The sequence below is a fragment of the Cyprinus carpio genome, chromosome A19, assembly GCF_018340385.1.
Source record: "Cyprinus carpio isolate SPL01 chromosome A19, ASM1834038v1, whole genome shotgun sequence".
In the NCBI taxonomy this organism is placed as follows: domain Eukaryota; kingdom Metazoa; phylum Chordata; class Actinopteri; order Cypriniformes; family Cyprinidae; genus Cyprinus; species Cyprinus carpio.
Window position 1 is genome coordinate 1,745,420 of NC_056590.1, and position 17,081 is coordinate 1,762,500.

At 36.8% G+C, this 17,081-nt stretch overlaps 1 pseudogene; it reads left to right on the top strand.

Annotated features, from left to right (window-relative positions):
• Positions 1 to 10,610: 10,610 nt before the first annotated feature.
• LOC109112158 overlaps positions 10,611 to 17,081 on the top strand; it is a 33,432-nt pseudogene continuing 26,961 nt past the window's right edge.

The window sequence follows — 17,081 nt, forward strand, 5'->3', positions numbered from 1 at the left end:
ATTTCTTTCCCAGATGTTTACATTCGATTGAGACAAAACCAATTGTGTTTTTGTGAACTATGGGTGTTTTTGACAGTTTAAACATCATAGACGCTAAAGAGAGTGTAGTTTAGTACCCCTGCCGGGATGTGCATTTTCGACCATATATCAAAAATGGCAAGGCGCATAGCCGCATCTCTCTTGGAAGCGGTTGAAATTAAAATAAACGAGTGTACTTTGTGAGCTAATAATTTGCAGAGAACTGACAGAAGAAGCAGCCATTATGAACAGCTGATTTGTATGGAGACATCCGATGACCAAACTACAAAGGAATTTGCGAAGTCTCGGTTCGGTTCGCTTAACAGTACTCAGACAAAATCCCGCACATTTTTAGCGAACCATATCTTTAACCTAAAGCGAACCGTACTCAGACCACCTCCCAAGATGGTCTCGGTTCGGTTCGCTTCTGAGGGGTCTGAGATAATTTGGAGTGTTCACTTATGGGCCAAAAATCAGGCGAACCACTCTCAGATCCCTGAAAAGGTCCAAGTGTGAAAACACCCTTAGTCAATGATCTGTATGAAACAACACCATATTTAAAAAGGAGATTAAATATAGTAAAAAAAAAAAAAAAAAAATGTGTTTTTCTTCACTCCTTCTATATAGTATTCTTTAAACAATTGACTCGCTCATGTGTTGTCAATGGTGGCAGAGGTCTGGGTATGGGTACACACTGTCAGAGCGAAAAAAAAAAGAAAAATTAATTCCAAAAACAGCTTGTCACTTGGACAGTACCCTTAAAGGGACACCTGTGTATGATGAGGTTAAGAGAGTTCCAAAGAGAGTTAAAAACAACAATTGCTGGGTTAATTGGCAACCCAGCACTGAGTAAATATTGGACAGAACACATGCTGGGTTATTTTGACCCAGCTTGTTGGGGTTTATACATTAACCCATTTCCCGTTTTTTTTTTTTGACATAGTTCTAGGTTAATCAACCTATTGAAGGTTTTTCACTTTAAATAATAAAAATGCACTCTAATATGTATAAACATTCAGTAAACGTTTTAGGATGTGACAGGAGCAGCAAGAGCAGCCAATGGGAATCTGTAGGGAAAAAACTGCTATCAGTAAACTGTCCCAGTTCATAAATGACAATCTTGTATATTCATGATGGAAAAGTTAGATCAAAACAACTTTACCTTGTGCCATCTGGTCTGTCAGACATTTAAGTTTCAAGCTGTCAAACGCCACAGCCGTGTTGCCAGTGCACTGGACCAATTAAGCTCCTATTGTAGTCAGTGGAGCGCACAGAAACTTAAACAACAATGTAGCGTAGTGTTTCACCCCTGGTCCTGCATTCATTTGGCAGGAGGTGAAGCTTCTATGGTGGTGCCAGTGCGTTGTTTGCTTTTAGTGGAGATTCAATGAGTTTTTAGATGGTTAGCATTCCAAGCAGTCCTTTGCTGTGTATAAAAAATAAATAAATAATGAGGCTACATACATTTTCCTATCTGTAGAGTAATAATTTGATAGGAATTAAATGTAATACAAACCTTAATTTTATTCAGGAAGTTTCCCTTTAGGAAGAACGCATAATGAATACAAAATGTATCCAGTTTAAACCTTTTTGGCACAGTTTACCCAACATTGGGTTACACTGAGCCAGCGCTGGGTAAGTATGTGAGGAGATTCATCTTTTTAATTGACAGTAAAACAATGACCCAGCAGTTGAGTTACAGGAAAAACTACCCAGCACCTGTGTTAAAAATAATACAATAACCCAATAAAATGACCCAACAGGCTGAACCCAGCATTTTGGTTAAAACAATTAATAACCCAGCATTTTTTACATTGTGGAAATATTTCATCATCCCAAAGCCAACCATTATTCAACCACAACTTGTCATATCGTATTAAAGCACTGGATATGTAGTTCTGTCACAGACGAGAGATAATCCTACTGATGAAGCCCTAAACCTCTGCCAGGCTTTATTGCCAGTTTCATGCAGACATACACCTCTTGAGTGGGCCACCATCTGGAGACCACAGAGAGACAATCCAGAATGCAGCATGGAGAGGAAAAGAGAGCACATAGCTGTGGAGCTGCAGAAAGAGTAATAAGGAGAATATTGTATAAAACTTAGATGGGCCAAAATCTGTCACCTTGTGGCAACCGTTGCCAAGATACTCATCAATGCTTCATCACACTTTTCTTCTGAATGTTAATTTGCTTAAAAAGGGTTCTTTTCTCTCCAGGTCTTTCCATTACGCCAACAGACACACATAGTACAAGAGAGATGGATCTGAGATGAGCAAGATTTCAAAACTGATTTGCCACACAGATAGATAGAGATAGATAGATAGATAGATAGATAGACAGACAGACAGACAGACAGACAGACAGACAGACACAGATAAACATAGACAGATAGATCTATCTGTAAAGCTGTTTGCAACGATGTGTATCGTGAAAAGCGCTATACAAATAAACGTGCATTGAATAGATCAATCTGACAATTACGTGGCTTTTTGTATGCATGCATTTAAACATGAAATACTCTATAAATGGCCAACTTTGACTAAGTGCCATTTAAAAGCAAATCTTATTGTGGGTTTATTTATCTTGTCTTAGTTTGTAGTCATTAGCGCTCACATATAATGCTCTCCAGAATACATTTGTTGATTTATTCTGAGAAATCTCAAGACCAAAGCTCACTGCAGAGGCCATTGCTTTGTTGGTAAAAAAAAAAACTGAAGTGCATTATCATTAAATATAAGCCTGCAACATTAGAGACAACCTTGATTTGGGACAGAGACTGCAGACACTTTGCAGTCAATACATATACATACAGGGACAGGCATTTAAGATGGTTTAGATCCTACCTGCCCGACCGTTACCACTTTGTTTAATGTGCACACTTTTGTGCAAACCCTTTTTTTTATGTAATGTTTTCTGTTTAGTGTAATAACTTAACTTTTTATATATATTGTAATTTCAAGCAATTTACAAAAAAAAAAAAAAAAAAAAAAAAAAGAATGAAAAGAAATCAAAATATAGCTCAGGCTTGACATGTTTATTTTCTTATTTATTTATTGTAGCCAACAGTTATCGCAAATTGGTCTGAAGTTAAACAGGCAAATTTTCGTGTTAAGAAAGTTATTTTTTTAAATATAATAACTGTTATTGTGTGTGTTTACAGGTGTAAAATGGCTTGTCCAGTAGCCTAGCAAGTGTTAGCAGGCATTTGAAAGACTAGTGGGAACACAGACCTCCTTGACACCTTAATACTACAACTTGCGCACCCAATTAATAGTGCCTCTTTACAATTTGCGTGTGGTCACGCAAGATTGAGGTTAAAATGCAATATGTTAAGTCATTTTCGAGGTGCCTTTTCAGAAAGGTTTTCTCATCAAAGAAAGAGAAGCACATTTGTGCTGTAAAATGGGTTTGCTTTTTGCATTACACACTTTACTATTTTTCATTTGTTAAACTATTTAAAGGTTATTTGTAATTTCAAAACATCACAAGACAACATGTTAAGACATTTTAATCTAAACGAGAAAAATTTTGTTCAGAAGTCAACTTTACTTCACTGAGGTATTTTATCTATTTTAAACCAGATGCCAAATGCATGGTGCTATAGTACGCACAATGAAGATGAACTCAAGGGAGATAATTAAACACAGAATATAGAGTATTCTGCCTTGGTTGCCCAACTGTGGTAACTGTCCTCCTTCTGGGTAAGCATTCATTCCAAGTTAGTAGGGGTAAGCCCACACCTTGAATGAGGCACGTCGACCGCCTCAAACGGTTCAGTCCATAAGGTAAAAGGTGCCGTCAGGTGGAGCTCAATGATGATAGGGAGTTCCATCTAAATCTCCATTTGTCTTGAAAACCCATATCTGAAAAAGGATCCATCAACTGCACCAACCATCTTGAGGAGGGTTCCTTCATGTTAAGAGACCGATTCATCACCACAACCACATCAATCACAATCACAATGCGGAGGGATGCTTGATGTACAGAGGATGCTTCATGACCACATTTATGGCAGTCACAATCTCTTGGGTGATAGTATAGCATGTTGATAATCCAACACCAAAGAGGTGTGAGATGAACCTGTACTCCAGGTTTGTGGCTAACCTCCTAATACAAATTGCAAGACGGGCCTCTACAGGCACTGACCATCTGTATGGTCTGTCTGGTCAGTCAGGCTCGGAGAGTGTCACATAGTAGTTTGAAACTGCCTCTTCGCATTCTGAAGTTTTTCAGCCAATCATCATCTGTCCAGGTTGCATTGATGTGGGGCTATGAGTGAGAATGTAGTGTAATAAACATAGTGAGAATGTTTATAATGAGAATTTGTAGGCTTTACAAAAGTTCACAGAAAACAATTTTTAAGGAGACAGAAGGCATAAAATTATCTGATAGATCATTGGTAATATTTTTGGAAGATGAGCATGTCACAGATAGGCAAAAGTAATGCACGCCTCCTCCTGTAGTGACTTGCGATGCACCTTTGCCATGTGCAGTGCATTAAAACATTATTTTCCAGCTGCATCCGCGCTTCATTCTCAAAATTTATATTTTGCCTGAAGTGGTATATACAAACTACTGTATGTAGTAAATGATGACCAGGGACAGAATCAACCCACGTAATCGTCTCTCCATAATAGCATTGTGTCATCTGCTGCATTTTACTCCTGTCTTTGTTTACTTCCAGGAGCTCCATTGGAATTTTCCCGCACGCTCCTTCTGACCAATCAAAAAGCAGTTTAGGGAATGCATTCCAAGACACATCTGGCCAACAATGAAGCAGATGCTGTCACGTGACTGCATTTTGGTTCATTTCAGCTGGTTTGGACCAGAGCAAACAGTGTGTTGTGAAAAGGAACCAAAAAGGCTGGGGAAAAAAAAGCTACAATGTATAATTTTTTGCCTTTGGTCTAGACCAAATGAACCAACTATAGATGTGAAAGCACTCTTAGTTTCTCTTGTTGCTGGTTCTGTAACAACTATATTTTTTCCGGTACTGGGTTGTTAGCCCAGTGTCCAACCCCAACCTGGAGGACCAGAGATCACTTTTAGTCTGGTCTCCACCCTTTGACCAGTTGACATGGGTGGCCCTAACAGGCAGGGCCGGCCCAGGCTCTGCTGGGGCTATAGGCAAGATTTTAGATTTCCACCCCCCACTAAAAAAAATTCTGAAAATGCAGATTTTTCAAAACTTTACTATAATATAACATAACATAAATAAGTATTAAGATAAATAAGTAGTAAATAAATTGTAATAATAGGTAAAATGAGATGTTGACGCGCCTTGTAAGTATTTTAAAGTCGTGACATTTGTCAAGTATGGTGACCCATACTCGAAATTGGTGCTCTGCATTTAACCCATCCAAGTGCACACACACATCAGTGAGAAGTGAACACACCGTGAACACACACCCGGAGCAGTGGGCAGCTATATATCCAGCGCCCGGGGAGCAACTGGGGGTTCAGTGCCTTGCTAAAGGGCACTTCAGCCATGGGTATTGAGGGTGGAAGAGAGCGCTGTTCATTCACTCCCTCCCACCTACAACTACTGCCAGCACCGAGACTCGAACCTGCGACCTTCAGGTTTCAAGTCCAAATCTCTAACCATTAGGCCACAGCTGCCACAGCTCTAACCATTAGGCCACAGCTTCACTTTATGAGTGAATCTGTTAAAATAGCCTATTGAAGAGACCAGACATGAGCTACTCCCACAACTATGCCTACAGTGACAAGTACTTATTACAACAAAGAGAAATATGAGCAATATGAAATGCCTAAAGTAGTCTAACAGACAACAAAAGCAACAAAATAAAGGCTACATTTTGTAATTTATTTGTACATGTTAGCCAGCTAGCTAGCTAGTTAAGTGTAATTAGCATTCCCATACCTTTCATTTCAATTTTGTGCAAACATACAGTGGATTTTTTTTTCTTCATAGAGTGGAAAATGACATACTTAAACTTAATTATTTCATTTTATAAATGCTAGATTATAGTCCTAGTCATGGTCTTTTTCAAAAGATATTTAGACACTTTTAGGTGAATTAAAAGCAAGCAGTAATGTAACTGATCTTAAAACAACATTACAGAAGCTTAAATTTATTTCAAAGAAAATAAAGTAAAATTAATTGTTTAAGGGGTTTGATTAAATCACTATCTGAGTATCCAAGCATTAACAAATAAGCTTCTCTCATAAGAACTTTGTATAATTGTGAACCTCTCTTACTGAGTCTGTTATATCATAGGCAATGATTTACATCCATTTTTCATTTATTTCTCAAAAATATTTGTTGTTGTTGTTGTTGTTGTTGTCACGGTTACTTGAGAAGATTTTTGCTTCTGATACAATTTAGTAATTGCACTTAACAGAAAAATGTATCATACCCAGTGCAGTAGAGCAGTGCAAGTACTTTTCTTCTGACAGTTTGAGGAGAAGGAAGAAACACTATAACACTTCAATTCAGCCATTATTACCCAGAACTCTGCTCTGTAACCGTAGCAACCCGAGGATTCAGAATCGCCCCCACTGAATTGTGTTTGAAAGGTTTGAAAATATTATATGTGGTTTGGTCACAATTGTTTGGGTACCTCATAATGGATAGACTTAAAGTTAGTGTTTATAAATAATTATTAGTTTGCAAGGATCTAACCACATTATACTGACTAAGAATCTTCCACTGAAAACTCATATTTGTTGACGACTAATCTGAATATTAATGCATATGTCTTTCTATGGTCCCTGAGTCTGTGCTGTAGTGATTCATTTGGAGCCAGAGTCTGTGCAGTAATGGTTCCAAGGTACCAAAGGCCCACCCAAATTTCCGCAGGCCCAGTCCAAGTTCAGGCACACATGGTATATACAATGTATATAGAGTGCTATAATATGGTCTCTCAGATTGAAGAAATAAATCACTGAACATTATGTGGAAATGTTAGACTAATCTCTCAGATTGGCCGAACTGATGACTGTCATGGCTGAAATGACAATGATGCTGTTACTGCTAATTATAACCAATAACAAAAAAGGATATGACATTTATCATCTGACTGCAATGATTAAGATAGTAACAATGTTGTTAACTGAGAAATTAAATTCATAAATCAAACCTTGAATGCAGTCTTGAATAAAAGAAAAAAATCAAGGATGACAACAGTGAATAATGGGGTGCAGATAGATTTTGTACTTGTGTCCTTTTTGTATAGTTTTTCATTAATTCTCAAGCCACTCAAGGAGGTACAATCTTAATTTATTTGCTAGTCACTTCTCTTCTTTTATGGGGTCTTAAAATCCAGATATTTTTCAATAACAATGCCTTTCAGACACATTGGCAATGGAGGTGTTAGTGAGTCATTTTATTAAAATATTTTTGGGTGCAAAAAGGTGAAAAAACAAAACAAAAACTTAATCTTACAGTGAATGAAGGATCTGAGCCATATGAGACCAGAATAGCATAACAGCATAACCAGATTTGAGGTTGGACTTTGAAAGACTGGCAACCATACAGTAAACACCCACCCCAAAAAACACCTAGCAATGCCATAGCAGCCATCCAGAATATCCTAGCAACGAAACAACAACATTGTAGAAACCAGTGATGTTTAGTAGAGAAAAATAACAACCTGGAGCTTAACACACTCAAAACAGTGGAAATGATAGTGGACTTCATGAGGAACCCCCTGCTCTCCCTCCACTCACCATCATGAACAGCACTGCAACAACAGTGGAGTCATTCAAGTTCCTAGCATTCAAGTTCAAGAACCACCATCTCTCAGGACCTGAAGTGGGAGTTCCACATTGACTCCATAGTCAAAAAGGCCCAGCAGAGACTGTACTTCCTTCGCCAGCTGAGGAAGTTCAATCTGACACAGGAGCTGCTGTTACAGTTCTACTACGCCATCATTGAGTCTGTCCTGTGTTCATCTATAACTGTCTGGTTCAGCTCAGCTACTAAAGCAGACCTTAGACGATTGCAGCGGATAGTCTGGACTGCTGAGTGAATCCCTGGTACAACCCTCCCCACTCGAAACACTTAATTATTCGCCGCCATGATTTTCAGTACCACTGCTATGCCGATGATATTCAAATATACACTGCTTGCCAACCTGATTCTATTCATCAGACCTCACGTCTATTGTCATGCGTCAAGGAGTTAAAGACCTGGCTTAACTCCAATTCTCTCAGTTTGAACTAGACTAAAACCAAAATCTTTAATTGTGGGTCCCCAAACTCTAACAAAAAATATAACTAATGTCCCCAGATTTGACCTTGAAGCTACATCGATTATTCCATCTGCAACCGTCAAAAACGTAGGTATCATTCTTGACTCTACTTTAAATCTAGATGCTTATATTAGTAAACTCTCTAAAACTGCATTTTTTTCAACTTCTCCGTACTGCCATAAAAAGATCCTTAATCACCACAAAATACACTTAACAAATACTACACACAATTAACCAAACCTCGCCTCGATTACCGTAACACTCTTTTTTCTGGACTACCAGTGTGCTCCATCTCCCGTCTGCAATATATCCAAAATTCTGCTGCGAGAATCTAAACTTACACTAAACAGTCTGCTCACATCACTCCTATTCTATTTAACCTCCACTGCCTGTGTACCCTCGTATTATAAATTAACTTCTGCTTACCTTTAAGTCACTCTATGGTTTTGCTCCTACTTATCTCTCTGATTTACTTTCTCCATTTACTCCCTCTCAACCACTTCAATCATATGGAGGTGAACTTCTTTGTGTTCCGAGATTTCGGTTATCATCGATGGGAGGTAGATCTTTCTTGTTTATGGCTTCTTAACTTTGGAACACGCTTCCCCTGTCTCTTAGGACAATTACCACACTGCATGAACTTAAGTCTAAACTCAAAACCTACCTAATGAACCAGTATTACCAGTCACAATATGTCTTTTCTTAAACTGTTCTGGTTGCTTGTATTTGATTGTTTGTACTACTACTGTGATATGCTGCCATGTGCAAATGTCCAATGTCCATATAATTCATTATGTTTGAAATGATGTTTTTCTGCTACTCTCATTGTGAAGCGTCCTTGAGCTAGGGAAAGACGCTATACAAATTAAACCTGTTATTATCACTGAACTGAACTCATCTAGAATGAGTGAAAGAGCTGGCAAAATAATTCTGGACCCCTCACACCCAGCCCACTTCGTCTTTGAACTGTTGCTGTCTGGTCGGCCCTCAGAGCACCACCAGACATAAGAGCAGTTCCTTTCCTCAGACAATCCATCACATGAACAGCTAACTTGGCAATAAACTAAACTACTAATAAAATAAACGACTTATATATTGTTTATTTAACACACATATCTCTTTTTACATGTCCTTGCATTTGTACATAACACACCTGTGGCTGTACACACAAATACCATCTACTGTAGCCACCTTTTTCTTCAACGGGGAAGTAAGCCTATGGATGAGACTTCCGGATCATTAACCGTTATAGATAAATAATGAGGAGAATAACAACGTGCAGTAAACGGTAAAACTGTTTGCGCTACAAACCAGTGTGTTCATAATAAAGAAAATACATTACAATAATATGATAAGACACCAACTTTCAATATCAAGCAGCAAAACCAACTGTTTTGTTCAGCTAAAAATAGCTGGATGGAGTAGACGCAGATAAGACAGGAAGCCAGACCCATAGAATTTACAAATGGCCCATTTTTATGACAAGAAAAAGCTGGGTTGTCTACTAATGGCCCATTTTTATGACAATTTAAAAACTTATCCTATTTTTATTCTTTTTATTCAAGGGTTGTCTGAAAGCTTCTGTCACTTCCCGTATTTATTTATTCTGAATTTATTATTGAAATCTCATTCAATCATCTCTCTAATTGTCACTATCATCTTTTTATTAACAGTGTCTTGTCACTATCATTTGGAAACAGCTCAGAATTCCTATCTCAAAAAAATAGCATTAACCTTCATCTGAATGTTTGAGGCTTTTAAAAACTCTGATTACTTCTGTCATCAAGAACAGAAAGAAATTTCTGAACGAATAGGCTCTGTATCAAGGCACCTCAGTGGGAAGTGTAAACATACCTTGAAGCTCTTTCTGATTTTTTTGTGGATGATCAAGGTGTCTATATGTCTGATGGTCTATAGGCCACTGTGTACAAGGGCAGGGTCAATGCAGCTAGCTATACAGGAGATTTGGAGCACTTCATGAAATCTCTTCAACCACTCTCCTTAAAATTCCTGAGGAAAAAAAAAACGACATAGCATAAGAATATAATAAAAAAAACATCTTAAAAAATGAAAATCTAAAAAAAAACTAAAAATAAATAAAAATTCCGACATAGCATATTTAGTAAGGCTTTAGGATTTAGGCTACGTATTTACACATATGTTAAATAATTACACAAAAAAAAAACGACATAGCATATTTAGTAAGGCTTTAGGATTTAGGCTACGTATTTACACATATGTTAAATAATTACACAAATGACACCTGTTTTGTAGACTGCTATTACTGTTTCACTAATTAGGGCTTCCCTTTTTCTGTTGCTGCTGCCATATATCTGTCTTCTCGGTCTACTGTTTCACTAATTAGGGCTTCCCTTTTTCTGTTGCTGCTGCCATATATCTGTCTTCTCGGTCACGAATCCCATGGGGAGTTTCATTTTATAAGTAGTCGGGTGTATGTTGGGAATCCGAGCAGCAGGTTGACGTAGTGAAGCTCTGGCTCAGCCCGACTCACCTCCCTCACATAAGAAAGCAGAAGTTTGAGGCGTCGCGCAGATCCGTTCAGAGAGCAGAGCTCGCCTCACACCTGTTAGACGGAAGCTGAACAGAGGGAAACTTTGATTCTTACTGTCACTCACCCGTGAGATATTACCCGCCTGACGACTCTTGCACAAACCGAGCTCATATTATACTTTTAGATTTTTCTCCCCCGCTTTGAGATCGAGAAGTTCAGATCTCTGCAGCGACACTGAAGCGATGGAGCCGTCCGTCATCCCCGGTGCCGACATGTCCGACCTCTACTCCATTAACCCGTTTAATGTTACTTTTCCTGACGACGTGATGGGGTTCGTTCCCGACGGGAGGAACTACACCGAGCCTAACCCGGTAAAGAGCCCCGCGGGAATCATCATCGCCATTTCCATCACTGCTCTGTACTCCGTTATCTGCGTGGTGGGACTCTTGGGAAACATCCTAGTGATGTATGGAGTGGTCAGGTAAGCATGGCAAAACAAACACATTTGAAATCCATCCATCCATCCATCCAATCCATCCATCCATCCATCCATCCATCCATCTATCTATCTATCTATCTATCCATCTATCCATCTATCTATCTATCTATCTATCTATCTATCTATCTATCTATCTATCTATCTATCTATCTATCATTATTATTATTATGAATCTATTGTTAGGTTCTTTTCTTTATGGACAACTGAACCATTTTCCAGTTAGCCTATCACCTTGAAAAAATAATAAAAAAATAAACTAAAAAAAATAAATATCCTTCAGTTCATCAAACACATTTAACAACATTAAACCAGTAGCCTAGTAATGCATGCCGCCTCATTATATGGGGTAAGTTGTCACAATAGGAACCTGCCATTAAATAGTCTATTATAAGAGCTTTAAAACATTAAAACAATTACAGAACGCAGAGGTATTCATGAAAAAGATTATAAGACTGCACCATTGTTTTGTTCTAGAGAAATAATGTACTCTATGATTACAATGTAAAAGCCATGTGTCAACCTGCCTCGACCTGACATTTTAAATTAAAAAAAAAAAAGTAAAAAAAAAATAAATAAATAAAATAGTCTCGAGAACAGTTCAACCTTTCTGTTAAATCATTTAATATATAGTCGACTCTTGTCTGGCCATTTGGGTTTATTATGTTCACTTGTTTACCCAACAGCTATTATAAAAGCATGACGGATAATAAAACAAAAACTTAAATTAGGTGTTTGATACCAACATATAAAAACCACTGCCAGAGAAAACAAGCATTTATGCAATTTGTCTTCTGACTGTAAACATTATAGTTACCGCTGTGACAACTTTCCCCTGGTCTCTCTTATTTCACATTCTGTGTTGGTTTGGTTGCATTAAATTAATGTGTAAATCAGCTATTTTCAAAAGCACATACTGTAATTGAACCCACAGCATGCAGGTCATGCATTACTTTAGTTCTGTAATTAGTTCATGCCTTAGACTCTGGGTCTTTTCTTTTCAGACTGTAATGAGCAGGGTGGACGAACACAAATGCTATCATGTATTGATCGGTAGTCCTGTCCATGACTGTAATAGATCTGCACCTTCCCCTATGTTAACTGGGCTATTGATGAGTGGCTGTGCTAGAGGTCTTTTTTATTTATCAGGTATCAAGTCTTGAGAGAGAAGATTCTCACTGCTGTGGTCCTGATGAAACCATCTAGGGCAGGAAATGACCTCATTTAAGGACCATCTGATGGAAATAGCATTTGGGGCATAATCACTGCCATCTCAAGAGACAGCTCAGCTCATAAATTTGTGCACCCTGATGCATTTCATTCCAGAGCATGGCATCCAGATGTGATAAAATATCTCTCTGTGAGGTAATAAATGCTCTCTGTGAGTGGAGGCAAAGACATTTTTAAATTAAAGATCTATCAAACAACACTGTGGGCCTTGACTCACAGTTTTAATAGCCTTTCGTTCTATTACAAAAGGCAGTTTTTTTGTGCAAAGCGGAATATCATTTTAATTTATACGTTTGAAGCTGACAGCCACAGCAAGAGTCTTCAGGAAATGACATTGTGTAAAAAGGAACGGCAGCAGCTGTGGGTTGTCACAATGACAATAATTGTTCTATTCTCCTCATACTGAGGTGCTTCTACACAGACAGCTTTAATCAACATACTAATTGAGCACTAATTCTTCTCTTCCTCAGAGTAGAGTCGAGCTTAGCTTTAATATGAGGTGCTTTCACTTTGAATAATTAGAAAATTATAAGTTGCACACTGATAAAGATGTGTTAACAGTGCAGGGTAAACATAAACAACCATTATTAAGACTTAGCTCTGGGATGTACATCTGAATTTGTCATTTTAAGATTAAAGATTTTAAGACCTTGAAAACCTTGTTTTGTGGTCAAATTTTATTTTCCTAGCATAAACAAATGATTGTTAAAAACTAAACTAAAATAAATATAAAATTAAATAATCAATAAATAAGTAAAGCAGAATTGTAATTTAAATTTGAATTTAAGAAAATCGAATTAAAACAGAATCATAAATTAATCTGTTCTTTCTCATTCTGTTCTATTAGACCAATGGAATTTCTCTTTAGTGGAACTACAATTAATTTTATTTTTTATTTTATTTTATTTTTTAATTGGAATTCTGTAAATTCCTCTTTCTGTCATCTCAATTAAAAATTCCAATTTAACATCCGTTGTGGTGTAACAAATTCAGTTTACAAGAACCTAATATTATAATCAACTCTGCTTCAAAATGTTCCAAATATTTGAAAGCTCTTCTCTCACACAAGCAGTGCCTTACTGGAGATAAGAATAAATATACAGTCATTTGGCATTAGTGGTCACCAGCAACTTGGAGCGGACAAAATGTGCTGAAATTGCAGCAACAAAAAATGCAATCTTCTAAGCATCATTTTTTTAGCAATCCTGAACACAGGAAATGATAGATTGAGGATAAACTAAAAATGTGCTTATTTTGGAATGAAGGCAAAAGAAAAATACATTGGAGTACAGCCAGGTTATGCTCTTTTGCAGGCAGACATCAGACGAGGGTGGGCATCAGCGCTATATGGCTGATAATCATGGCAAATCACACAATTGAGTTGAAGCTCAAGGCACTTGTCAGTCGTCTGTCTGAGGGTCTTTTCATCCACCAATCACAGATATCCCTTCTATTTATGACTAATAATTATGGCTTATATAGACAGCATATAATGCTGGTACAATCTTTAAAACAACAACATTATTCTGTCCAGCAATTGAGTCTGTCTGGTACATATACAGTATCACAGATTAAATGTAGAAGGTGGAAGGGGCCTCGACTGTAATTGGTGTTCAATTTAGGTAAGTCTGTAATTGCCTTGTTTTGTTGTTCTGCCATATAGTGGTATACATTAAGTACAGACAAACCACAGGCAAATGTACTACATCTTCATCCATATTTATGCTCTAGCTGTTTTTTTTTTGTTTGTTTTTTTTAATGGCAAACACCATTTTCTAAGAAGAGGAGAAACATTTATAATTATTTATTATTTTAGCTGAAAGCCTATTGGGTGATATATATATATATATATATATATATATATATATATATATATATATATATATATATATATATATATATATATATATATATATATTTCCAACAAAAATTCACAAACCAAAACCAAACCCAACTCACACATTTCCAAACCCAACAATACTAAAAAATAATATTATCCAATTTCAAAGAGGAAAGTCCAAATAAAAATGGAAAAAAGAGGAAAGTCCAGTGGCTAGCAATGGGCTCCAAAAAAAAAAAAAAAAAAACCCATTGGCTCCTGTAAGAAAACAACTTAGGAACCAAATTATTTTTTTTATGTGCTACAGAATAAACGTTTTATTAATTTATTTTATTATTATTATTTTATTGTTTGTTTGTTTGTTTGTTTACATGTCAGTCATACTGTCATGTGTTTATGTCTCACCTTTTCTTGACTTTATCAGAATTTTAATCCATCTTGTAGATCACCTGGGAACAAAGGCTCACTTAAAGTGGGCACAATGTCTTTTCCAACTTGAAATATACAGTCACAAAGAATTGTTCATTATCTGTACCAATATCATAGACCATAAGCATCACTTGGCCACTGAGTGATGTGGGCTCCTCCTCAATGCATCCCGTAAATGTTGTCATACACTCTTAAAAATGAAGTTGTTTCACGATGCCATAGAAGAACTTTTTTTTTTTTTTGTCTAAATGGTTTCATAAATAACCTTTAACATCTGAATAACCTTTACGTTTCACAAAGGGTTCTTTGTGGTGAAAGAAGGTTCTTCAAATTATAAAGGTTGAGAAAGAGATGGTTCTTTAAAGAACCTTTGACTGAATGTTTCTTTGTGGAACCAAAAGTGGTTCTGTGAAGAACCTTTTAAGCACCTTTATTTTTAAGAGTGTATGTCTTTCACACTTTCAGTCTGTTTTTCTTAATTAGTAAAATGCAACTTTATAGGAGGAGCTGAAACATGTAGACAACAGGTTAAGTAAAAATATAAAAATATGCAATAGCACCTAAATATAGCAAAATGCTCCTCTTTATAGTTATTTTTCTAGCTGACTGATGAGCTTATGGACACCGAATGGTTATTCTGAGGTAAATGTATATTACGTTGCAATGTTTACAAGCTTTACATGTTTTCCGCAGTTTGAAACACTGAATGAGCTTTTACATGATACATTTCAATTAGTTGTGCTGTATGCTCTCTTAAAAAAATAGCCTACTTTTGATGTTAATTTATGTTCATTATGTACAGTACTATAGTAGTAAAGAGAAAGATTAAATGGGTTACTTGCCGCTTGAACTGAGGTGCTAAAGGGACCGCATTAAAGAGTGGCAAAAAACTTCTATTTATTGTTTGTATTTCGTTATGAATTTTGAATAATTTTAAAGCTGATACTTTGTATATTAAAAAGTAACAAAGCACAAAGCTTTTTGCAATTACTGGATGGCTAATACGCTTCAAATAATGAAGTTTATGCGCTAAAGCAACATATGTAAATTTTGGCGCTCTAGCGGTTAATAAACAGAACTGCACGCATCCCGCAGAAGAACATTCTAACCAGAGCTACTTCTCCAAGTTTATGTCTATGGCGATTCACACAGGTATGTGTTACTCCGCAGCGGTGACGACCCTAACAGGCTACAATAGTCCAAAAATAATCACTTATTATAAATGTACCTTAGTGATTTGGGAAAAGACAAAAAGGCAGTTTGGTAGATGAATTTATGATGTACTCACTCATTATATACATTTAGCAAATTTTGAACAGAAATAGTTACATAGTGTTGCTTTAACAGAACACAGCATAGCCCTAAGATCTTGTTAAGAAGAAGCCTTATTATTATTGATTATAAACGTAAATTGTTAACGATATTGGCAATATCCACACAGCTGACAGCTTTACCTGTTGTAGTTTGTTCAAGTTGTGCATGACATAGACACTCTTTTTCTGTACTCCTATTTCACACGTCTCCGTCATTTCTCACAACTAAGCTGTGTTTAGTAGGTGTGCGACAATGCTGCTGTGCTGCAGAGATGAGGACTGTTTGAAACAATTTTTTCCAGGAAAACTTTGATGCGAATCGTCTCAGTTTAATATGTGAACATAGCAAATGATGCGATCGCAAAACAATCAGGAAAAGCCATTACATGCAAATTTTTAAGTTATAACATGTAAATACATAGGCCTAGTGGCGACCTAAGCAAAAACTTCACTCGCAATTGAATATTTCTGGTCACAAATGTGACCGTTTTAGTCGCAGTTTGGAGCCCTGAAAAGCATGTAAAATTTTATCCAAAACAGATGAACGTGAATGTGGCAGAGTTTTATTGCATTGATTGTTGTACTGTATGTTTTATGGTGGTTTTCTGCTAAAGGTTAAAAGGTTAATGCCCTATCATGTTTGTAAATAACGTCCCACCCACACTAAACCCTATACCCAAAACCTAGACAGTCTTAACAAAATCAAACATGACATAAAAACACATTTGCAGAAGCAACCATGCCATTTTAGCTTTGAGCTTTTTAACTGTGACTATGTTTCATGGGACTTGTAGCCAAACACTTTGCATCGCAAGTGCAACGCTGTACCAGGTGAGCGACTGAGCAAGTTTACAATGTCAAAAAAGACACATATAGAGCTGATTCTGTGATGTGAAATGTATTAGTTTACAATTCTTGCACTATAGAAAAATTGTTTCAAGGTTATATCATAGACCTCAAGTAACTATGCATAATTGTTTATTTATTGATAATCTGCACCGTGATCATAATTGGTGTGAAAAAG